Source organism: Mauremys reevesii, linkage group 8, assembly GCF_016161935.1.
Source record: "Mauremys reevesii isolate NIE-2019 linkage group 8, ASM1616193v1, whole genome shotgun sequence".
Lineage (NCBI taxonomy): Eukaryota > Metazoa > Chordata > Testudines > Geoemydidae > Mauremys > Mauremys reevesii.
The window spans coordinates 70,421,565-70,447,711 of record NC_052630.1 but is presented as its reverse complement, the minus strand read 5'-3'; the positions used below and the strand labels follow the sequence as shown (position 1 = coordinate 70,447,711).

Below are 26,147 nucleotides of genomic sequence, written 5' to 3'. Positions count from 1 at the left end.
GCTATCCTGATGCTGCTGTGCTGCATGCTTAGTAAGCATGCTAGCTCTGTGAGCGCACACGGCTACTCTGACAAAAGGCGGTATGACAGTCACACAAGCTATGATGCTATGGCATCTTGCCAGGGCAAAGCAGTCTCCAGGGCAAAAAGAAAAAAATGAGGAAATGCTTGTCTGCCGAGGAGGGAAGGACTGAAGGACGTTGCTTTCTCCCCGCTCCCACGACCATCCAATTTCAGATTCAAACCGGAGGGGGCGGGGGCGGGAGGGAGGCGGGGAGGTGGGGGGGGCTACGGGAGCTAGGGAGACTACCTGCTCACAGGGACTAGCCTCGGACCGACCATGCCTCGGACCATGGGGATGTTTAGTGATTTTTGTGTGTTTAGTGTTTTTTATAAAATCTTTTTTATTAATAAAATTATAATTACAAATCGTTTACCGTAGTGACGATAGTGTCCTAAGTCCCCCTCATCCAGAGGATAATATGCACATGCACTGCTCCTATTCAGCTCTGTGCCAAAAGGCACTGGAAAGCCCTAAGAGAAATGCCATAATAACATTTAAGTAGGCTGCCTCCTAGGTGTGAAAGGAAAATTTGTTTTGCTTACGAGGTCAGTTGAAAGTTGTTGATTAGCAGATACACTCACAATTGCAAATACATGCACTTAAAACATAAAACAACCCCCCTAACTATATATCAGTTTTTATTAAAGCGCGTGACCACCTGTCACAAAGGTAGCAATATTGTGCAAGGTGGTTGTGAAATGTGTAACTCTTAAAAACCAGACACCTTTTAAATTAACATATAAATCTGAGATGGGTTTTCATAGCTCAAGTTTCATATTTTTTGTGGATTATGATTATTCTCCTTTGATGTAAAGGACAAAAAGCATTGGACTGTTAAAGAGTGAAAAATATGGGCCTGGATTATACATTACTTTATCCTGCCAGGATGAGGCTTGACTGTGAAAGTCAGACAGGTTTTTTTCTCTCACATGGAGTATATAATGATAAGGATAAGGATAAGAAGATGGCAAATTCTGCCTGAATGGGGAAGAATTGGCTTCAGTGTGCACATTTTTAGTCAGAACTCTCCTTAATATTTTAAAATGTTTTTTATCAAAACAAAATTTTAAGGAATGTTACTGCCCATGAACTGAGAGCAGTAGAACCCAAACTCTACTGATTGTCCTCAAAACTGGAATAGTGCTGACAGAAGCAGGGCAAGCTTCCTTACACGGACCCATCGCTGACATGGAGGGATCACCCTGAGCAGTGGGAGAGGGTAGCTCAGTCTCCAAGCCAGGTTCATGCTTTGCTTTCCTGCTCAGGTGGATATTAGTTTCAGCATCAGGGAATCTGCAAAGAAGAAAACACAGAGAAAGCATCCATATGTAGAAAAGGCAGCAGCTTAATATATGTTGCCATATCAGTCCCAACTCTGGCTACACATTTCAGAAGAACTCCTTCAGCAGGAGGGGCTTAGACCATACAAAGCACAGTTACTCATACAAAGACATAGATTCATTGCCCACCAATTAATGCTGTACATTAATTTCACTGGTTGTGAAATCTGGATCCCTCACGTGCTTCTAACCCTCCTGGGTCTGAGTACAGCCAGAAGTGTAGGTGTACAGTCCTCTCTCAGGGTCTCTAAGGGCTTATCTACATGGGGATTTTTTTAACTTTTGCCGGGGGCAAGGGGGTTGGATTAAAATACATTGACACAAAATAATTATTTTTTTGAAATTATCTGGCAACTTTTTGTGAATTGGACAATCAACGTGGATTAAGTTCATTTTGGGATGAGTTAGTCTGGAAGAAGGTTTGTGTGGATGCATCCACATTTCAGATCGACTTTTCAGGGCATTGCTTCACATCTGGATTCACTTGTATGTTTACCTGTGTGTTCTCTATTGCTCTGAGGTCATGTTGACTGTATATTGCCTCATCTTTATTTACTGGCACTCAGACAGGTGGCCCCCATTTACAAGTACACTCTCCTGGAGTTTCTTATCCTTCTCAGTATTATAGCATCCGGGCCTTGGGCTTCCATGTGGACTAGTGCTCACATCATGGATTACCTCAAGAGCTGGGAGAGGAGATAAATCTGCATATATCAAACAAAGCAAATGCTGGAGAAGGATCAGTTCCTGTACCATAACGAAGGAAAGGAGCTCCAGCAGAATTATAAAAAACAAGGACAGCAACAAAACTTCCAGCCATGCTCCCAGTAACTGCTCTTACCATCACAAGCTGCAGTGGATTTATGCCAGAAAGGTCACTACCAAACCCCATTTTTTGTGTGTGTACAGCACCAAATTCAACTGCCACCAGGACTTGGATGAGATTTCCCTGGAAATCCAGATCTCTTCTCCATGCAAGAGCCCAAGGCAGACCCTGTGGAATAGACAGCTTCCAAAACTCAGGCAGACACCAGCACCAAAGTGCTGGGAAGGGGACTTCTATCACAATGTATTATATTCTATATTACAGTTCAGCTTTATATGAGGATTAGACAACTTCTATTCCAGGTACCCGAGGGCTGCTACCATTTGGGATAGATTTGAATTAGAATTCTTTCCCAAGTCTCTTGGGCTTTTATCACCCTCTTCCCCCGCAGTGCTCAAAATGCCATCCATGATTGGAAAAGTTAAGCTTTACAGCTTTTCATTTTCTGAAATATTAAATTCCACATCCATTAGCCAAACTGGTCCCCCACCCAGCCTCAACCCCTTTCTTGTCCAAGTTAACTTCTCCTCTGCCTGTCCCTCCTGGTCAACTCCCTCTTCCCCACCCCCTAGGCTCACAAAGGCATCCACTCCAGTAGAATATCAGCTTTGGCAGCACTTATTTCTCTGAAATATCAAAATTTTCTCTCTCCCTCCCACTTGACCACAGGTGCTCCCCCCACCCCTCCCAGTTGAGCTGGTGTGCACCTCCGGAGTCAAAAACACATTGTAATGCAGGCATGTGTATTGAAGATTCAGAAAGAGAAAACATAATATAAGAAGTACTTTGCATCCGTTTGAGCATTGTCTTAGCTTTTAGCTTCCTTTGCGTCTTATAAGGTATATGTAACTCAGTGAATTGATTTGACAAAAACTGGATTCAAGCTTGTTGCTGGATAAATGGGAGAAGGGGAAGATTGCAATGTGCTCTCACCTCACCAAGGCTGTTGAGCCTTGTAATTAGACAAACCCTGGGGGATGGAAGGCTGACTAAACCAATTGAAACAAGAGATGTAGAGGAATATTGTAAGCATTGCTTACAGATGTGTAGCTTGGAAGACAATACCCAAACCATCGTTCCAGTTAGTTAACATCCGAAACAAGAGACCCATGTGTCCTGTGCATATTGATTTTCTGTCCTTAGAACCTGACAACAAAGGGACCACTATCATATTAGTGGTAACGGATCATTTCACTCGATACACACACGTGTTCCCCATGGAAGATCGGTGTGTTACCACTGTAGCCAAGATATTATGGGACAACTACTTTGTGCCCAATGGTTGGCCTGCCAGAATTCACTCTGATCAGGGATGTGACTTTGAAAGTAGACTTATCAAAGAACTACTACAAATAATTGAGGTAAAGAAATCCTGAACCTCTCCGTATCACCCACAAAAGGACCTACAACCAAAATATTTCAACAGGATGTTTTTGAACATGCTTGGGACTCTCAGCCAAATACAAAAACACAAATGGAGCCAACATATTTCACAACTAGTGCATGCTTATAATTGTACCAAAGACATTGCTAATGGATTCTCCTCTTGTTACCTACTGTTTGGGAGGGAAGTGAGAATACCTGTGGACATTTGTTTTGGAGTGACTCCAGGTGAAGGAGGCTCTGAGACATATCCTCAATATGTAAAATAATTAAGAGCAACACCTGATGAACACCTATCAACTGTCTACAGATGCAACAGCAAAGACTGCAACTCAAAATAAGACCTGGCATGACAGGCGCATGAGGGAGCAAGAACTACTTCCAGGTGACTGGGCTTTTATAAGGAACTTGGGAGTAAAAGCGAAGAACAAGCTGGCAGACAAATGGAAATCAGAATCCTATGAGGTTGTTCAGAAATGTATTGGCTCCAGAGAGAAGAAGGAAGGAGGCATATTAGAACTCTTCACAGGAATTACTTGTTGCCTACTGGGCAGTTGGTATGGTAGGACTCCTGAATCCCTTAAGCAGTCACATAGAGGCACTACCACTTAGTATCTAAGAACCCAGGCCATGGAAACCCACTACAGTCAAAGCAGAGGGACACTAGCTAAGGCTCCTATTGATGATTTCCTGCCCTTAGGGGTACAGCAACCCATAAAACTCCCTTGGTGGCACCACCAGAACTGTGAAGTGGGAAAAAAAAGCTCTCCATGTTATCCCCTCTGTTAGTCAGCATGGATAAAAAACAGGTCCTAGAATGGTGTGAAAGGGATGAAGATGGATCCAAGATAGAAAACTGGATTGGGATCCGAATTGTGTAACACTCCAAAATTAACAGGTGTTTAGATCTGGGGTTTGGGTTCAGCCTATTATGAAGTCAGGACCCATCTTCTCCTGAAGTCTTTTGCATAGCTGTTTCCACAATGATTGAGATTTAGATGTACAGTCCTAACACCACAATTTAGGTGATGGCTGATGAGAGGCAATAATTTATTGAACTTCCATGTTTGAAGAATAGTAATGAATATGTGTTGTCTTTTATTAAACAAGATGAATTACTAGGTTTTTAAATAGAAAATAGAATTTGTTTTAATGCAACTTATGGTGGTGGTTCAGACAGTATCCTCAGTTGGTAATTGAAAATCATTTAAAAATTGCTGTTCATATGCAGTCAATGGTATTGCACGGATGTAGCTGTGAGTAAAATGTTTTGGGGTTTTTTGGAGATGCTTCTGCAATCAGAACCCAGTTATTTATCAGTAGTGGGCGAGGATCAAAGTGAAGAATGTTAAGTCATTCATTGTCTGGATACACCGCAAGGACAGGAGAGACTTGTTATGGATTTTAATCAGGCCACAACTTTATTATATAGATGTCTGGGACTACCCAGCAGATAAAGTGTACAGTGCAGGCTAATCCGTGCTTATTCAAATCAGTTCTCTGGGGCTTCCACCAGCCCCCCTTTGTTTCCATCCAGGTCCCCCAGCCAACCCATAGCTTGGAACTTTCCATCCACCATCCTCGTAAAAGGGTTAAGGTGGGCTATGAGAACCGGGGGGGTTGGCTCCCTGCTGTACCAATCAGAGGAGTCCCCAACCCCCTCCCCCGTTCTGTTTCTTTATCCAGAACCTCCTTTTAAGTCCTTTACCAGGCCATTTATCTGGTCACTGGCCGCCCTCCCTATTGAGTACCTGCACTGAACATCTGCCACAAGGAGGCACCAGCAACTTGCTTGGCTTCCTCGCCTACAACCCCGCCGGGTTCCCAGACATCTCCAAATGGCCTCTTACCTAGCAGCCCTACTGGGGAGGAAGAACCCATTGTCCCATGTGTGATCATCAAGGGGCACCAGCAGCTGCATTGTCCTTGACCCAGTACTGCAACAATCACCCTCCACGGAGGGCCGTATAGGCGACTCATTCTCTGGATCCTTGAAATGACACGACTTCTTAAAAGAAAACCAAATAAACAACTTGTAAGCTAGAGCCAAAAAATCTCCATTCTGCCGAGCACATCATATTCCGAGGTTCCAGAGAGCCAGCGGCATATGCTCGGGTTCATCTACCCTGGTGCAAGCTCATTAAATCTGTCAAACTGGAGACAAAGCATCTGCTATGCCATTATCCAGGCCCAGCACATGCTTGAAAGAAAAACAGATGTTGAAGGTTAAACATTGTGGAACAAATGCCCTTACCAACTTCATAACCCTGTGCAATCTGGAAGTTTGGCAATTGATAACCTGTACCACTGCCATGTTGTTGCACCAGAAGCACACCCTTTTATTAACTAGCTCTGATCCCCAAATCACCACCACAACTAAAATGGGGAAAAAATCCAAGAAGGTCATGTCACACAAAACCCTGTTTTGTGTCCAGGTGGCAGGCCTTTTTTGTGCATACCATTTGTCTTGATAAAACACCCCCAAACCTGTGCCTACTGCTGCATCTGAGTGGATTTTTAACCCCCCTTGTAATAACCATTCCTCCCTCTACAATGATACCTCATTAAATCGACTCAGAAAACTTTCCCACACCCTCATCTTCCTTCATCTCTCTAGTGACTCGTATGTAATGGTGTGGCCTGGCTATGCCAGCCGTTGCTGCTATCAGCCGAGCACAAAACAACCTCCCCGGGGCAACAACCCTGCAAGCAAAGTTCAGGTGCCCCAAAATAGATGGCAGTTCTTGCAGCATGAGTTTTTTTAGCCCCCACTGCTCTCTGCAGCAACCCCAATAGCTCCTGAAGCTTATCCTGAGGGAGCCGAGATACACCCTCCCTGGTGTCCAGCTCAATGCCCAGGTAGGTCAATGTAGTGGAAGGGCCTTCTGTTTTCTCCTCAGCTAGGGGTACCCCCAACTTTCTAGCCAGGGCCTGAAATGTGTCCAACAGGCGAACACACTCATCTGACCCGGCTCGCCCCGCAAACAAAAGATCATCCAAATAATGCACTACTTGGTTTAGTCCCGCTGATCGCACCACTGCCCAGTGCAACATTGTACTGAATTTCTCAAAAGCTGTACAAGATACTGAACAGCCCATGGACATACCCTTGTCACAATAAAATTGCCCCTCAAAACAGAAACCCAACAGGTCAAAGTCCAGTGGGTGCACTGGCAGTATGACAGGTGATGAATTAATTGGTACGTCCCTGGGGTCTTCTTGGGGAAACAACCCCAGGGGGGAAAGTCTTAAATGTGCTATAGGTAACTGATCAAATGGCCCAGCTATCCTGCCCTCCTTTAATTGGTGTGCAATCTTTTTTTTTTTTAACAATATGTCCCCCTCAGCTACTGACTTTAATTTTTTTGACATCAAATGAGTCCTATTTCCCGCAAAAGGGATCCGAAATCCTGCTGTAAACCCCTCCCACAGATATGCCCCATCTGCCCTGTTCGGGTAATCCCATAGGAGAACCCTTAGCCCATCCGGCCTAACTGGCCTTGGAGCCCATGCCCACTGCATCACTCCCAGCTTGTTCCCCTTCCCAGCTTGTGTTCTGTGTCCCAAACCCTGTTCCACCCACGCCAAACCTGTGGTTGGCGCTTGCACCACCCCCATTCCTGTTTTCTCCCTATGATCTTCCCTTCCCACTCTGGCAAGAACAGGCTGAATGAGTCCCAAAACACGTCTCGCAAACATGCCTGTATCTACGGGTGCTGCGAAAACCACCACCATCACTAAATGATCAGCAAATATTATTACGTGCCTCGGGCCCCTCCCAAGCTTGCTGTGGCATGAACAAACCACTGTCTGTGTGAACTCCTGGCACCCTTGGTGTCATCCACTCCAACCACAGTGTGTGATGAGGTATGTCCCACCTTATCCCAGTTTGGGTTACTGCCATTAATTGAAACTGCTCATTATAACTAAACCAGGACTGGCCCCCAAACATAGTGTGTGCCCACCTAATTATGTCCATATACTTAACCAAGGCAGGGATCCTTTCTGGGTAAGCCTGTACTATAACACCTGCATAGATGAGGAAGGCAGCCTTCCAATTTTCCCATGTTGTAGGCACCCTTGGCCTCTTGGGCAGCTCGTTTTTTTGCTTGCCTTGCCCATGTTTACTGTCTGTCAACACTTCCCTGTGCAATAGGGCTAATATGTCCACGTATTCACCTCTCAGGATTTTATCTTTAGTTGCACTCAATAGGTGAACTCCCATGGGGTCAGCCACCCCGGCAGAACCGTACTCAGAATTCCATGGAGAGAGTTCTGCAGAGCCCTGCTCCCTGACACGGCCCCTGGGAATCTCTACTTGATCCCATGAGGTTACATTCCCTGTTGGCAAATGAGTCCCCATGTGCCCAGCGGCTTCATTCCCAACACAGGCTTCGCTACCCTGTGGAGGGGGCTGGAGCACATGACTTATGAGGAGAGGCTGAGGGAACTGAGATTGTTTAGCCTGCAGAAGAGAAGAATGGGGGGGATTTGATAGCTGCTTTCAACTACCTGAAAGGGGGTTCCAAAGAGGATGGATCTAGACTGTTCTCAGTGGTAGAAGATGAAAGAACAAGGAGTAATGGTCTCAAGTTGCAGAGGGGGAGGTTTAGGTTGGACATTAGGAAAAACTTTTTCACTAGTAGGGTGGTGAAGCACTGGAATGGGTTACCTAGGGAGGTGGTGGAATCTCCTTCCTTAGAGGTTTTTAAGGTCAGGCTTGACAAAGCCCTGGCTGGGATGATTTAGTTGGGAATTGGTCCTGCTTTGAGCAGGGGGTTGGACTAGATGACCTCCTGAGGTCCCTTCCAACCCTGAGATTCTATGATTCTGTGATACCCTTGCTGGGGACCTGCCCCATCCTGCTGCCCAAACTTGAGCCCATGATGGGTCTACCCTGTCACCCTGTGCAGACCCCACACACCTAGCTGCCTGAAGCTGCTGCAGTAATTGCAAATTAGCTTGCAGCAGCTGTGTAATACCATTAGTGCCCACACTGAAGGTGCCACTCCTAGTTGGTTCTGCCCAGGCTTCTGGACCTCCCACTCTGTCTGGGCCCAGAGTATTTACTACCTCAATAGGCTCTACCACCTCTGCCACCCATCCCCCCAACCTCTGTCTGGTTCAGATCACACTCACCCCAGGGATCAGACTTACTGACATCCCTTGTGTTCAGTGGAGGAGAACATCCTGATTCTGGGTGACCTGGTGCTCTTTGGAAGCATTGCAATGCTGTGGAGAAAACCTCAGAAACAACTTCACTGACCATTTGCTGCACAGCTCTGCTGACTACCCCATTAATCCACACAGCCTGCTCACCTGCATGCGTGGACGTTTCCCTCAGTCATTTCCCTCCCTCAGTCCATGAGGCTGCCCTGGGTTATTAAGCACACCACCCTGGGCATTAGCAGCCCCGTACCAGTGAGCACCCCCTGCTGCAATACTGTCTCCCTTGGGTCTCCTTCCAGCCCTTGGGCTCCATTGAGACTGCCCTTTACTGCAGCTGCTGCCTCTGCTTGTCCCCTTTCCAGCAAAGGTACAGACACCTGAGCAGCAACCTACTCACAGCCAGAAAGAATTGCAGCCTGACAGCCCATACATCTAATTGCAGCACGGTTCAGATGCTGACTAGCTTCCTTTGCCAGTTCACCCTCCCCAATTGCAGCTTCCAGCCTGCCTCCGGGTGGAAGTACCTGAGGCAGAGGGATACTAATTACCCTTCTTTCCACTCTCCCCTTCCTGCGTGAGCCTGAAGCCACACTGTCTCGTGACTGCAGCAGACACCGCCGGTGGCAGCACCTTCACTTGCTAAATCAGACCCCTTGTGTCCTACTTGTAATTTGCCTCCACTTGCCCTTCCCTGCATCTGGGGCCCAGGGATAACAGCCCCCTTTTTTTTCCTGAGCTCACTCTTTTTCAATGCCCCTTGAGCCATGCTGCTTCTTGATCCTGTTTGCTGGCTTACTCACTCTGTGGAACAAAGAGATTTGCCCCACCCAGGTTTATTACCTTTCTGCCCTTCGGACCTCACATTCCTGGGGGGAGGAGGGAGTCACTGCAGTCATTTACAAATTGAGATCTTGTAACATGTATTATTATTATTATTAACGTATTATTATTAAATGCTGGCAACTTGCTCAGGGATGTACAGGACATAAATACACAGCTCAGCCTCCATATGTTTAAAGTGTTAAGAGTCCAGTCCGCTGATAGTTTTATTAATATACATTCCTTTATTTCCATGTGTGGTCTTACTGTAGTCAGGATCACAGTGTATGAGGCAGACTCAGATATGAAAAGACTTACTGAAAGAACCAGAACAGAATACATGCTTAAGCAGTTTTAATATTCAGCATAGGAACATAAGAACTGCCATATTGAATTAGACCAGTGGTCCATCTAGTCCAGGATCCTGTCTCCCAACAGTAACATTATAAGGTGCTTCAGAGGAAGAAACCCTGCATCTGGCACTTATGGGATAACCAGCTTCTAAGGAAAGTTCACTATTGACCCCCAGTAATTAAAGCTGGGCTTCCAACCTAAGTTTGAAGATAAATATGTGAAGGTGTTTGAGCACTGCAGAAGAAGTCATACAAGACGGGGAGTAGATATTAAACAAGATTGAAATGAGAAATATGCTTATGCAATGGAATGTTCCATAAAGAGAAGTAGCAAAAATGTTGTAAACAATCAGTTCCTATTGTAATAACTGGAGGTCACCTCCAAGAAAAGCAAAAGGTGCTAAAATGAGCTTCAGGGCTTTTAGACCTATTAGTATCCCTGCCAACTGAGCAACTTTCTATCCAAGCTTTCAGGAGGCTTGTGTAGTTTAACTCAATCTTTCCTATAATGCATTGTCTTGACAGCAAAAGATTAGGATTTCAACATAGCACAGCCCCTTCAGTGAAAATTTCAGTTACTTCCTGATTACTTAACTCATACTTCTTATGATTTTCATGTTTTCCATGTGAGTGTTCATTTAAACTGCATTTCATCCCTCATTTAAATTTCTCATCTACCTGACACTCTTTTACATATTGCTCCAGTTTCTCTTGCAATCATCCACATGACTCTTTCTGTTTTTGTTTGATGCTGTATTAAAGTAGACCACATTCTTATTAACAATAATAAGCACTAAAAGTGGTTGAGTGCTGCTTCCAATGAAGACAAATTACTGAGGGAAATGCAGTGACTAAACACACTGCAAAGCAAAAGACTGTCTTAAAGGTTCAAAATCAGCTTATGAGGATGAAATGATTTTACTGACATACTGATTTCACAAAATAACTTGCTTAAGGTACCATTATTATTGTCATTTCACTAAGAACTACATGGTAAAGGGTACACTGCATTCAATAGCTCTGGTAGCATTCATGCCTATAAACCCTAATTTTACTCTGGGTAAGTCCTTAGTCTAATTTATTTCACCACCATATGCTTATTGGGGTGAATATATGTGGGCATAACATTTGTTCCATAAGTACTTTTAAATAAAAACGAAAACTATCCGAATTTCCTATGAGAATATATGTAACATAGATAGTGGATAGTTCAGATAATTTCACAACTGGTGAAATCATAGGGTGGTTCTCTTTAGTTTAAGCTTTACATATTATATTCCCTAAAATGTCAGCTTTAAGATAGCACAACTTACTTCCAGGGACATCAAACATTTATAGAAACACTATATTGTGGACAGTATTTTTTTATTACAAATTATTACATCAGTAGTGTTATAATAATATAATTGGAGATATACCAATTGCCTAGAACTGGAAGGGACCTTGAAAGGTCATTGAGTCCAGCCCCCTGCCTTCACTAGCAATTTTTGCCCTAGATCCCTAAGTGGCCCCCTAAAGGATTGAACTCACAACCCTGGGTTTAGCAGGCCAATGCTCAAAACACTGAGCTATCCCTCCCCCACAGTTGCAATAAATTGTGGTTCAGGATTTCAATTATACCTTTTTTGAACTCGCAGCTACAAATCTGGTTGAAATTGGTTAGAATATTTTGAGCTCATGGCAGCATAAAATCACCACTTTTTTGGCGGCGGATGGGGAACTCTGCTTTTTGCATTTTTTGTTTTGTGCAAGTTTACTATTAAAAACCCCTTTAAAAGCTGGCTTTGTTTTTCAAAAAAGCCTTTAATAAATTACACCATCATATTCTTTTGTAGTGTATGACATTACTATGATTGATTGAACTTAGGCACACAAACTTCTGGTTCCAGAATTCTTTGCTTTAAAAACAGTTAAAACTATATAAATATTGCCTAATGTGTGGCACCAGAGTGGTTATTTCTACGAAACTCAGGTCACTCATACTGCAAGAATTACATGACTTTAGTGTGATGGCAGAGATTGATACACACATAGAGTAAATGGCAAAACAATGTCAAGGTTTGTCAGGAAAACCATGAGTCTAAACATACTCTTTTGCATCTTTGGGGTGGCCAACAAATCCTCATTGACTATGTTGGACCATTTATGGCAGTGTTTCTCAAACTGGGGCTGCCACTTGTGTAGGGAAAGCCCCTGGTGGGCCGGGCCGGTTTGTTTACCTGCCCTGTCCGCAGGTTCGGCAGATTGTGGCTCCCACTGGCCGCAGTTCGCCGCTCCAGGCCAAAGGGGGCTTCTGGAAGCGGCGTGGGCCGAGGGACGTACTGGCTGCCCCAGTTTGAGAAACACTGGGATATGACGAGAAACATTCACATAAAAAAGAATCTGACACATCAGAAAATGGCAAACAAATAAACAGTGACAAGTTTTTAAAGTGCTTGTACACAAATGCTAGAAGTCTAAATAATAAGATGGGTGAAATGGAGTGCCTCATGTTGAAGGAGGATATTGATTATAATAGAAATCACAGAAACCTGGTGGAGTGAGGACAATCAATGGGACACAATCATTCCAGGGTACAAAATATATCGGAAGGACAGAACAGGTCATGCAGAGGGGTGGAGGGGCGGGAGGAAGTGGCATTATATGTGAAAGAAAATGTAGAATCAAATGAAGTAAAAACCTTGAATGAATCCACATGTTCCATAGAATCTCTGGATAGTAATCCCATGCTCTAATAAGAATATAACAGTAGGGATTTATTATCGACCACCTGACCAGGACAGTGATAGTGATGATGAAATGCTAAGGGAGATTAGAGGGACTATCAAAATAAAGAACTCAGTAATAGTTGGGGATTTCAATTAGCCCCATATTGACTGGGTACATGTCACCTCAGGACGAAATGCAGAGACAAAATTTCTCAATACTTAAATGACTGCTTCTTGGAGCAGCTGGTACAGGAACCCACAAGGGGAGAGGCAATTCTTGATTTACTCCTGAGTGGAGCGCAGGATCTGGTACAAGAGGTAACTATAACAGGACGGCTTGGAAATAGTGACCATAATGTAATAACATTTAACATTCCTGTGGTGGGAAGAACACCTCAGTAGCCCAACACTGTGGCATTTCATTTCAGAAAGGGGAACTATGCAAAAATGAGGGGGCTAGTTAAACAGAAATTAAAAGGTACAGTGACTAAAGTGAAATCCCTGCAAGCTGCATGGACATTTTTCAAAGACACCATAATAGAGGCCCAACTTAAATGTATACCCCAAATTAAAAAACACAGTAAAAGAACTAAAAAAGAGCCACCATGGCTTAACAACCATGTAAAAGAAACAGTGAGAGATAAAAAGGCATCTTTTAAAAAGTGAAAGTCAAATCCTAGCGAGGTAAATAGAAAGGAACATAAACACTGCCAAACTAAGTGTAAAAATGTAATAAGAAAAGTCTAAAAGGAGTTTGAAGAATAGCTAGCCAAAAACTCAAAAGGTAATAACAAAATGTTTTTTAAGTACATCTGAAGCAGGAAGCCTGCTAAACAACCAGTGGGGACCCTGAACGATCGAGATACAAAAGGAGCACTTAAAGACGATAAAGTCATTGCGGAGAAACTAAATGAATTATTTGTTTCAGTCTTCACAGCTGAGGATGCTAGGGAGATTCCCAAACCTGAGCCATCCTTTGTAGATGACAAATCTGAGGAATTGTCACAGATTGAAGTGTCATTAGAGAAGGTTTTGGAATTAATTTATAAACTCAACAGTAACAATCACCGGGACCAGATGGCATTCACCCAAGAGTTCTGAAAGAACTCAAATCTGAAATTGCGGAACTATTAACTATGGTTTGTAACCTGTCCTTTAGATCAGCTTCTGTATCCAATGACTGAAAGATAGCTAATGTAACGCCAATATTTAAAGAGGGCTCTAGAGGTGATCCTGGCAATTACAGGCTGGTAAGTCTAACATCAGTATCGGGAAAATTAGTTGTAGTAAAGAATAAAATTGTCAGACACATAGAAGAACATAAATTGTTGGGCAAAAGTCAAAATGGTTTCTGCAAAGGGAAATCATGTCTTACTAATCTATTAGAGTTCTGTGAAGGGGTCCACAAACATGTGGACATAGTGTACTTAGATTTCCAGAAAGCCTTTGACAAGGTCCCTCTTATGTAAATTAAGTTGTCATGGGATAAGAGGGAAGATCCTTTCATGGATTGAGAACTGGTTAAAAGACAGGGAACAAAGGGTAGGAATAAATGGTAAATTTTCAGAATGGAGACGGGTAACTAGTGGTGTTCCAAGGGTCAGTCCTAGGACCAATCCTATTCAACTTATTCATAAATGATCTGGAGAAAGGGGTAAACAGTGAGGTGGCAAAGTTTGCACATGATAGTAAACTGCTCAAGATAGTTAAGACCAAAGCAGATCGTGAAGAACTTCAAAAAGATTTCACAAAACTAAGTGATTGGGCAACAAAATGGCAAATGAAATGTAATGTGGATAAATGTAAAGTAATGCACATTGGAAAAAATAACCCCAGCTATACATACAATATGATGGGGGATAATTTAGCTACAACTAATCAGGAAAGAGATCTTGGAGTCATCATGGATAGTTCTCTGAAGACATCCATGCAGTGTGCAGCAGCAGTCAAAAAAGCAAACAGGATGTTAGGAATCATTAAAAAAGGGATAGAGAATAAGACGGAGAATATCTTATTGCCCTTACATAAATCCATGGTAAGCCCGCATCTTGAATACTACATACAGATGTGGTCTCCCCATCTCAAAAAAGGTATACTGGCATTAGAAAAGGTTCAGAGAAGGGCAACTAAAATGATTAGGGGTTTGGAAAGGGTCTATATAAGGAGAGATTAAAGAGGCTAGGACTTTTCAGTTTGGAAAAGAGGAGACTAAGGGGGGATATGATAGAGGTATATAAAATCATGAGTGGTGTGGAGAAAGTGAATAAGGAAAAGTTATTTACTTGTTCCCATAATATAAGAACTAGGGGCACCAAATGAAATTAACGGGCAGCAAGTTTAAAACAAATAAAAGGAAGTTCTTCAAACAGTGCACAGTCAACCTGAGGAACTCCTTTCCTGAGGAGGTTGTGAAGGCTAGGACTATAACAGGGTTTAAAAGAGAACTAGATACATTCATGGAAGTTAAGTCCATTAATGGCTATTAGCCAGGATGGATAAGGAATAGTATCCCTAGCTTCTGTTTTGTCAGGGGGTGGAGATGGATGGCAGGAGAGAGATCACTTGATAGAAGCAGTGCTGAATGTATCGTGGAGAAGACACATTAAACCCACTTTTAAGATCTTCTGCACCACTGATGCCTATTGGGAATGCCAAGATTACAGTAGACAGTGACATGTAATAATCCCAGTGAGTCCCATGTCCCAGCTTCTACTACAAGTGATCCTAGCACTACAGAGTGTTACTGATAACTACATCAGAAAGGACAGACACTACTGCACATATTGTTGTGATCTTTATAAGACATTATACATAGAAATTGTGATCTGCTTCTCAGATTGTTTGTAGCATATTGTATATTTAATAAAAGTAATGTATTTCTAACACATTTTTGTTTATATCCTCTTACTTAAAAGGGGGAGGAGTATGTAGTGTACAGGAACTGGGTTGTATCCCTTTAAATGGTTTGGGTTCTTTAGTGGTTGTTGCTATCTCCTGTGTTTCAGAGGCTACCAGAAAAGACATGTAAACCATCTTAGCTGGTACCAGCCAATTTGACAACTTTCTTGTTTCAGCAGAGGTCAACACCTGAATGAACAAGGAGAGTGAATTATCTTTACACCTTTAGAGATGGTCTCTAAAGATTGTTGAGGCTGCTTGGGAAAGCTTGCATTTCTTCTGCCCATACACTACCTGTTGTGTGGATAAAAAACAGGATCTATGTCTCTAGAGCTAGTATGATTTTATAGAAAGCAGCTGGATCTGACATATTGACAAACACAGTGTGCAGGCACAGCATGTGCTAATGAGAGAACACGACAATCAAACAGTGAATAAAAATTAAGTATGACAAGTCTAGGGTTACCTAGGACTTCACAGTTATCACCATGCTAGATGATAGAACTCAGACACCCCACCTCCAGGTCCAAAAAAGACAAGTCAAACTCAAAAGGAAAATCAGCATTGAAAGTAAGGAATTATAGCTTTGCAGCAGGAAGTAAAACAGTTCTGAATCAACCCAGTAGAAGGAAGTGGTACACAGCTCCACTAGTCAGTTTATTATATTATGAATCTTTGATAATCCTGCCACTGTAGCATTTGGTGTTTGATCTCAGGGAAGCTGATGATCTGCCTCTGTATTACTGAAGTTCCACTGGAGGGACTGAATTAGCAATTGCTCTCTTGCCACACATTGGCATATCAGTAATTTATTCAGTGGGTCAAGAAATTAATCCCCACTTGATGCAAGTGGGTCTTTTGTTTTCTAGATATGCAGAAGGGATCTCCTTTTTTCTCACATCAACAATTATAAACTGCTAAAAAAATAATTGTTGCTGGCTGCTTGATAACGTGTGGAAAGATCTGGTAATCCCAGGCTGGTTCCTACTGGGAAGATGTGTCTACATCACACACAAACCTTATCATGCTTGGCACTAGGGTGACCAGATGAGAGACATGATATATCGGGACGCAGGGGGCGGGGGTGCCAGCAAAGCATAAAAAAAAAAAAACAACAACCAAGAGCCAGTGGCAGAGGAAAAAACAAAAACAAAAGCAAAAAATAAAAATAAAAAACATAATAAAGCCACCGGAGTATAGGAAAAATTGGTGGGGGCTGAGCACCCACCAGCAGCTCCACGCCCTGCCCCCCCTGCACCAGCTCGTCTTCGCTCTGCCTCCACCTCCCCTGAGCTGGCTGCCGCGTCCTGCTTCTCCCCCCTCCCTCCAGTGCTTGCGCCGCCATATAGCTGATTAGCACAAGCCTGAGAAGGAGGGGTGAGGAGGAGGAATGCGGCGTGCTTGGGGAAGAGGCAAGGCCAGGGCAGGGATTTGGGGAGGGATCCAATAGGGCAGTGAGGGGGCGGGGCCGGGCGGGGATTTGGGGTGGGATCCAACGGGGGAGAGAGGGGTGGAACCGGGGCAGGGCTGGAATGGAGTTGGGGCGGGGAGGCGTGAGCCCCCTCCGCCTCTGCTCCGGAGGGCAAAATATCGGGACAATTCACGTCCTGACCGAACATCAGTCGGGACGCGGGACAAACAAATAAATATTGGGGCAGTCCCAATAAAATCAGGACATCTGGTCACCCTACTTGGCACCTTTATTGGCCATCTCTGCAAATATCTACAATGTAATGAATTATTCACCCACTCTTCTGGTTGTGGCTGGGACAAGTTGTGGTGCAATGTCAAGAAGCTCTGCTTACCCACTCATGCTTCTGACTTCTCTTCCCTCCACCCCCACAAAATATCCATTATACTGAGGACAGGGGAATCTTCTGCACCAAACAACTAGAGCAAGAATCCTGGGTTCAGTCCTCAAAGTCCATGAGTATTCATAGCCACGATTTCAAATCCAGTCTGTCTCTACAGGAAAGCTTTCATTGTCTATGAAAACAAGCCTGGGGTCAAGAAAATGTTATTCCAAGGCCCCTCCCAGGCTCTTAAATTGAATCAGAAGAATATTATATTTGCCTATAAAAATCATAATGCTAATCAAATGATCAGAAGCTTTGAAGGTTTTTTATGACTTTGAATCCCTGTCACATGAGCAGTTGTATCTTAAAAGAATTTATTACTGTAACAATCTTTGTTGCCAAATGTGTTCCAACGTATTTATGGAGTGATGTTTTAGTTTTTTACGGACCCTTATTTGCATAATGCTAATAGCAAAGTTTGTGCCACTAATGAGGAAAATACATATAAAATGTTTATTGTTTTTAATTACAAGTCACAAACACTGTTATACTTCAATATGTGGCTAAGTCCTTACACAAAATGTACTCCTTCACAAAATGGCGTAGAAGAAAATCAATAACAATTAGACGGGGAAATATAATTTACTGAAAGATTTGCATGCACATTTAAATAAATGTGAGGTCATCTGATGTAGATTTAAAGGGGGGAATCTTTTATACAATCAATATGTATTTGTGTCATCCACAAACACATAAACACAATTCTAAAAGTGTCTAATAAATATTGATTTGGTTTAATGTTTCATATGTTGCATTCAAAGTAATATTGAGTAAGCAATTACAATAATACTGGAAACTTTGATAAATATGGCCACCGTCCTGCCACTGATTGCAAGGCAGACTGGCAGACTGCTTTACCCACTGTTTTACAACAGAACAGGTAACATTGGAGCTCACAACCACCCAATGTGCCTTTGTTGCGATGATTTGGAGAGATCTTTCCTGGGATGATGGTTTTCAAAATGTTCGTTGCCTAGATCCATATTTAGGCACCTAAATAAATGGGTAGATTTATCCAAAACACAAAACAGCATCTGTGATGTTTTCCAGGGCACTCAGGGTTGCAGAAACCTTGCTACCATCTGCCTGAAGCATGAGGAAACTTTGTCTGTGCCTGCCAGGGGTCAGCTCCCCAACTCCCTGGCAACAATAGCACCCCTTTAGGCTGAGCAGCTCTGCTGTCACTCTGTAAATTAGGGCTAGGCACACCCGAACCCTCTGAGCATATCCTGGGAGAGTCCAGCCCCTGGTCCATTGGACACTCACAGTATTTACAGATTTGCTGCTTCCAAAGAGACAGTATACCCCAACTTACCAGTGTCACCTCCTCTCACAGGTCCATTTAATTCACAGCACTTCGATAGGTATGCAGTACTGTTGTAGGCAGATCAGTCCCAGGACATTAGAGAGACATGGTGGGTGAGGCAATATCTTTGTATTGGAAACAAATGGTTACATATAAAATAAAATCATAAGAGGCAATATAGAGCCTACACTTAATTAGCAGCTTCTCTCATGTCTTGTAGAGGATTGCTCAGCCACAATCCTTGCAGTGCTTTACTGCCAGGCTGGCTGTGACCCCCCTTTCCTGAGACAAGCATGCTTCTTCCTGGGCTGGAAGATAACAACCTTCATGTGGCCACCCTGTTAAGTGGGAAACCATGATTAATGTCATCAAATCAGTGACCAAACATCAACTGTGGACCTCTACATCAAAAGAGCAACAAAATAAGCCTACCTTCTTAGGGCCAATGTCCTAGACAAATTAGACCTGTAGGAAAGATTTGCCAGTTGAACGTTGAAGCACTGTCATGGTCCAAGTGTGACTACCTGGAAAAAATTCTGAAGATGACCAGCATCGATGTCCTTGCCCTCCAGGAGAGACCTATATCATAAATGAAGAAAAAGCTCATTGCTACAAAATCAATGGCTATAAACTCATAGACAGCAATTACCACCCAAAATACAGGCTGGCAATTTCATAAAGCAGGTGATCAACAAATACTACCTCCTACAAGACAAAACAAACAGCTACAATCTCTATGTGCATCTGCAAGCTAGCTATTGTTGATGTATACAAACCATCTTGTGCATGGGGGCCTCAACCAGCTCTGCAGAATGCACAGGACCATATGGTATCTGTGAGTGACTTTAATAGTCACCACACACAGTGAGGCTATGCCGCAAACAACATTGCAGGCAAAAAACTGACACAGTGGGCATTGGCAAATGATATGCTCCTCCTTTTTGATGCAAAACAGCACATCACTTTCCATTCTGCAAGATGGGGCAGAGGATACTGCTCTGACCGGACATTCATCTCTACTGATACCCGCATCATGGATCGTCCTTGATGACTTTCTGAACAGCCAGCACAGACCAGTACTGACCTGTATTAATATTCAAATCCCAGTTCTCTACTCAAAACTGGAGCCACTCTTGAACTTCAAAGAAGTAGTATGGGCCTCCTTCACTATGACTCTAGAGAATACAGTCTCTTGCAATCCCCCAATGCCAAAAGCTTTTGCCATTGCTGTGCTTTTAATCTCTGCTGTAAAGAAGAACATCACTCAGGGATCCAGATTATTAAACATTCCTTTCTGGACTGCAGAGACCCAAGAGCTCCTCCACAAGTATGACAAATGTAGAGACCCAGACACTGGAAAAGCCCTCCTGGAGTCACTGAATGTAGCAAGGTGGAAATGGTGGCGTGAATGTGTAGAAAGTCTAAACTTCACACACTCTAGCAGATGTGCCTGGAACCTGCTGAGACACCTGGGGGCTGCAGATCCCACACAGGCTACCAGGGCAGGCTCTGGCTTTTTTGCCGCCCCAAGCAAAAAAAACCCAAAAACTGCAGGGCGGCCAGAGCCATCGTGCAAACTCTCGGCTAGCAGGACTCCCTGTGCTACAGACGTGCCCCAGGCAGTGGAGTGCGCACCCTGGCTAGCAGGGGGAGGGGTAGGGAGGAGGGAGAGAGAGAGAGAAGGGGGTGGCCAGGGCTTCCTTCAGCCAGGGCGCTCACCACTCGGCCCCTCCCGCCATGTCGCCTGCCGGGAGGGCTCCGCGCCACTCCGGTCAGCGGGGAGGGAAGGATATGGGCTGCCGGGCTTGCTGCAGAGCTGGCACTGGCTGGGGCAGATGGAGTGCGCAGCCAGCTCCCAGCAGGGCGCTCCCCTCCTCCGTGCCGCCGCCCCCTACAGGGTGGCCAGAGTGGTAAACAAAAAAGAAAAAAAAGAAAAAAAAAGGGCATCTATGCCGCCCTAGGATTGGACAGAATGCTGCCCCTTAGAATCTGCCGCCCCAAGCATAAGCTTGCTTGGCTGGTGCCTGGAGCCAGCCCTGCATGCTACGAGGCCACAGGTGAAAGGGTGTGCCATCTCTGCTAAACTTTTGTGGGCAACAAAATGGCCAGTGGACAAGCAGTATTGTGGACAAGTCCAGCATCTACTTCGACAAGTGATGTCGACATGCGCTCCAGTGTCTCAGTGGCCTGGATCATTCACAAGTGAGGAGATCATCGTTGCCACAAAATTGGGGAAAGCAGTGGGGAAAAGTGGTGTCGATTCTGAGTTCTTATTGAACCTGGGTCCTCTGGCATGGAAACAGATTGTAAAGCTTTTTACCAATGTCCTGGAGACCTGTGAAATCCCCCCACATCTGGAGAGAAGTCAAGGTAATTTCATTTCTAAAGCCTGAGAAACCTGCATCTCTCTCTTCTAGTTATAGGCCAATCCTCCTCTTGAGAACCACCTACAAGGTGATGGAGTAGATGATTCTGAACTGAATCAGGCCCACTGGATGCCAGCCTACCCAAGGAGCAAGCTGGTTTTCAACTACACAGAAGTTGCTGCGACCAGGTCCTGGCCCTCACTACAAACATTGAAGCCATATTCTAACAAAAACTCAAGACTGATACTGCTTTCATCGATCTGTCAGCGTCATATGACAAGGCTGGAAGGATGGTCTGCTAATGAAACTGGCCAAAGTGACCCCCTGTGTGCAGATTCTCAGGCTGCTGAAGACCATGCTTAGTGTCTGAAGGATGTGGGCATACCTGAGAAGTCAAACCATCAAGCTGCTCACTTTGAATAATGGGCTACCACAAAGTTCTGTACTTGCTCCGACACTCTTCAATGTGTACACAAGTGATGTGCCTGAAACAATAGCACAGATATTTGCATATGCTGATGATTTGGCACTTGCACTTCATGCCCGTAGCTTTAAAGAAATGGAAATGATCCTTACATCTCACCTTTAGATCATGGAAGATGACTTCCAAAAGCGGCAGCTGAGCCTAAATTTGAGCAAATCAGTAGTTTCTGCTTTCAACCTTCATAACAGAATCACACAAAAGAGTCTGTCGGGTTTTGTGGTAAAACTGTGTTATGACCCAAAGCCAACATATCTTAGTGTCATTCTTGACTGCACACTGACCTTTCATGACCATCCCAAGAAAGTAGCCACTAAAGTGAAGACTTGCTTCAACATTATTCAAAAGTTAGTTGGAACAAGCTGGGGATCAACTGCCCAATTGCAGGAGTAGGCTAATCCCCTGAGCTGTTGTCTCCCCATTCACACTAACACAAGCACTCTTAGCCTCCATTCAGAGACTCGTAATGTAAAAGGGATTAGTGTTTTAATGGAAAGTAGTTTAAGAGAAGAGCTGCCAGAAGTCATTTTCAGGTTAAAAATCATGAGCCAGATTTTCTGGTTTATTAGGGCAGGTTAGTATCAGCATTCTAGGCCAATGGAGGATTTCTATAGCTCAGGAGAAATCACTGAAAGGCAAAGAGACATTTCTACCTCCAATATATGGAAGTGTACCTTAGGAAGTGGGAGTATGATCCCAGCTGCCCGAACACTGTCCTGGGAGCCCATGGTAGCCAGTTGTAGTTTAGAGCACAATCTGACACAATGTTGCAATGTTTGAATTCCAAACAAAAATATGGATTAGTTTTAAAAATAAAAAAACAAACTCTATTTCCACTAGAATTAGAAACAAATGAAAACAGAGAAGTCTAAGGTTTTGTAAACATTTGTTTTAAAAAACTAAATTTGGGGGGAGAGGGTTTACAACAGTTTGCCTTTAAAATTAACCATAATGCATCAAGTATTTTGCTATCTCTAGCAATATGCTTGAGAGAGTTTTGTCCAAATCCATAAAACACAATATGTTCACTGATGGGTTTGAAATAAGAAGGAGAGAAAAATGACATTGATTTTATTTACAAATCTGTAGTACTGCATTTCCAAAAAAAAGTCAACTTTTCCCAGATTGTTTTCTAAAAGTCAAATAATTTGGGGTAATATTTATTTTAAAAACATAAAAAATAAAGTCTACATTTGTTTTGCTTATGTTGTATAGTAGAAGCTTACTTAAACTATGCATACAAATATGCATGGATACCAATTGGATTCAATTTATCCTGACTTAATTTGATTTAACTTGATGGGTCTTTTGACACAAGCTGTACTGACTAATTGTTGCTTATTGGGGTGCACTAAATCAGTGAGCATGGCAATCAAAAACTAAGCCAGATGTTCATAGTTTCTTTGATTGCCCACAGCCTTACGTTGGAAAAAGAATCATTTTGCTGATTGACTTCTGTTAGCATCTGTCAAAGTGTCGATTCCATTACAGATATGACTGTCAAAATAAGCAGAATGGGTCTGATTCTTCCTCACTTACTCGAGTATAAATCATGAGCAGCTCTGTTGAGGTCACTGAATTACACCAGTGTAAAATATGAAAATTATAGTGGAATTAGACCAAATGTCTTTATAAGTAGCTGAAATCACCATACTGATATATTTATAATCATGCATTTCTTCTCTATTTCTATTGCAAATAACTAATGATAGCATTATAGCAATGCCATTCAGACCACTAGAGTCGAGGGGCTGTATGTATTGTTCTTATGTGTGAACTTTCAAGAGAAATCTCTACAGTAAAATCTTGACTTAAGTTTGGCCCATAGAGGCATAATTCAGGAATGACTTTTTATTATTATATTTTTATTTTTAAAATAAAGTTACAAGGGTATTAGAAAAAAGATTACCATTATAAAATGCCTTTGTGTTTTATAGTCTTAAATGTATTTATTTTATTATTTTTTATTATGTAGAACAAGGGGCTACGGTTGTTCATTCCAAAATATCAATTAAATTGTTTTTGAGATTTTGAAAAACAAAACTTATTGGGAAGAGGTGGAATAACTGAAAAATGTCTGAAGGAATTTTTTCAAACTCAGATCAAAACTTTAGATCTTTATGAGATCTACACATTAAGCCAAGTTTGATGTTTCTAATGTCCCAATAATTTCTGAATAGAGTACAAAATTTCCAATTGAAACATATGGGAAAAGGTTGGGTTTTTTTCTTTCTCCCATGACAGAATAACTGATCTTTCCCAAATGTTCCAAAAATATTGAATTGATACTAAGCTTGAAAATTTTCAATTCAGCCCAGGATTCATGGAGAATAAATTTAAGTCCACCTTTTCATCCTCCCTTCCTGAGCACCTCAAGTGCCTCCTCGCCTGCAGATCAGGATCCTGGGTCATTACATACTGGAAATTCCTGGCAGTGCACAAGGATTGGGGGGTGGGAATGGACCATAGATGTTTTTAAGACGCTTTTGTACCACTTGGATTCTGGGGTCCCTCACTTAGAGACTGCTGAGGGGCTATTCCAGCAGCAAAGCACTCTTACCACATCTCCCTCCATTCCTCTTCCATCCCCAGGACACCCAGGTACTCTTCCTGCAAAGGAAAATTCCCAGCTGGGAAGAGATCCAGTTGCTTTCTGATCTTTTTATGCCAAAAGAGTAGAGTTGTGGGTCAGAAACGCAGTCCAGAATTAGGACATTGCTTTGCTAATCATAATTATATAACACTGGAGCACATCTTGGTTTATTACAGACATTATATGAAAAATTGTACTGTGTTTAATTTTTGGCTAGAAAAATTCCTGTAGTGTTTTATTGTGATGGACTGGAGCAAGAGAAAACTTATTTTTTCCTCTAAATTTTTCATTAACATTTAAACAGGTTAGAAAATGTTAGAAGAGTTACCTCATCCTTTCTTAGGGTGCATAGGGGGATGTCATGGTGAAATTCCCATTGATTTAAGTGAAAGAATGATCAGATCCATGAAATAGTAGCCCCTCTATATGCCTCCCCCCCCCCGGGCCAATAAAGCTCCCTCTTCTCTTTCCTAGTGAGTCTAGTGTTATAAAGATAAATTTAACCTGACAGATGAAGATAATAGGGGGAGGATTCTGGAAGTGTTCTGGTGGGTGATGAGCTGTAACATCAATTAATTTAGGAGTTAGTTTACTGAACTAAGCTCCATGCTTCCCCCACAAAACTCTATATATGGCTCAGGCTTCAATAAAAGGTGCTCAGTGGAAGAGCTAAAATGAAAGAGGTTTCACCATAAAGCTGTTTTATATGACTCAGTCTTCAATGAAAGAGCTTCAATTTAAGAAATTAACCCTTTAAGTAATGCTCCAAAATGACTGACAAAATCTTATGATTAATATACAGCCACATATTTAAATGTTGTCAGCAATTGCTTTTTTCTCACCCTGTCATGGATCCACAGGATCTGTGCTACATCCCAGCTTTTAAACAGTCCTGTGAAAGTACCCTGTCAATGTTCTGGACCCACAAGGTGTCCTACTGTTCCTTAAAGGCAGGGAGTAGATTTATTAGTCAACTGGAACACAATGTTGGGAAGTCCTTTATGGGAGAAATAAAGGCTAAGACATAGTCCATTCTGGCCAGTCAGTGTTCCACCCAGCCAAACTGCCATTTCTAGCTCTGGCTCTCCATCTCTCTCTGGCAGCCCCAGATGAGACCTGCCGTCTCTCTCCCAAAAAGCTAACGCTTATCTCAGCCACCTGACACCTTGAGTTCATGGTCCAACTCCTGCTGGCCCATGCTGGGTTCCCATGTTCCACATGCTGGAGATTCCCGTGGATAAGTGTCAATTGTTCAGTCCTCCATTGTCTTTTTAACTCCTTTGCACTCACTGGGCAGCAATGCAAAGTACATAGGGAAACTGAAGCACATATAGGAATCATAAAAATAGTACAGAAAATAGTACAGTCTTCTCTGCCACAGTTAAACCTGAATTAAGAAACAGAATTATCTCTCTTACCATTCCTTCTTAAATAGGTTTCTTGCTTTTGGCTTTACACCAAAAGCATGTAGCATGTCAGATAACGTAGGGAATACCCTATAAATCCATATTCATAAATGGATAGTGCTTCATACACGACATCTGGAGGACACTGTAAGCGGGCGGTACTCACCCCTGCCGCACCTCCTGCTGGTTGGTCCCAGAATGTCCCTCAGTCCAGCCCTGGAGCGCCCCCGGCAGGCTGGTGACCCGCCTGTTCCCCCCCCCCGCCCCCTCCTGGACCCCGTGCCCTATCTATAATTGGGTCTCCTCCCAATCCCCACTTTGCCTCAGTAGTGGCTACTGACAGTCATGGTCTAGCCCCACATCCTGGGGCAGACTGCAGTATCAGCCCACTCATCACAGGCAAAGGGGGTTTGGACCTGCTGCTTCGTCCTACCCCTGGGTTGCCCTCTGCAACCCCCAATACCTATTGGGCCTACTGGCCCCAGCCAGCCTGGGCTTTCTCAGGCTGGAGCTCCCCTCCTCAGCCCCCCCCCCCCCCCTTCCTCCTCCTCAGCTGAAGCAGAGAGAGACTCTCTGTGCT

General features: G+C 43.3%; 1 long non-coding RNA gene across 4 annotated transcripts; it reads right to left on the bottom strand.

Annotated features, from left to right (window-relative positions):
- Positions 1-1,239: 1,239 nt before the first annotated feature.
- Positions 1,240-25,787, bottom strand: LOC120370908. 4 transcript variants are annotated; one of them, XR_005584053.1, is made up of 5 exons: positions 21,671-21,748; positions 21,473-21,572; positions 19,154-19,300; positions 18,731-18,846; positions 1,240-1,356 (listed from the first exon to the last, which is right to left on the bottom strand). It is a non-coding gene; the product is annotated as an uncharacterized LOC120370908 (long non-coding RNA). The 4 variants fall into 4 exon arrangements; XR_005584051.1 differs by lacking the exon at positions 1,240-1,356 and adding an exon at positions 17,000-17,545; XR_005584050.1 differs by lacking the exon at positions 1,240-1,356 and adding an exon at positions 17,725-18,408.
- Positions 25,788-26,147: the final 360 nt, after the last annotated feature.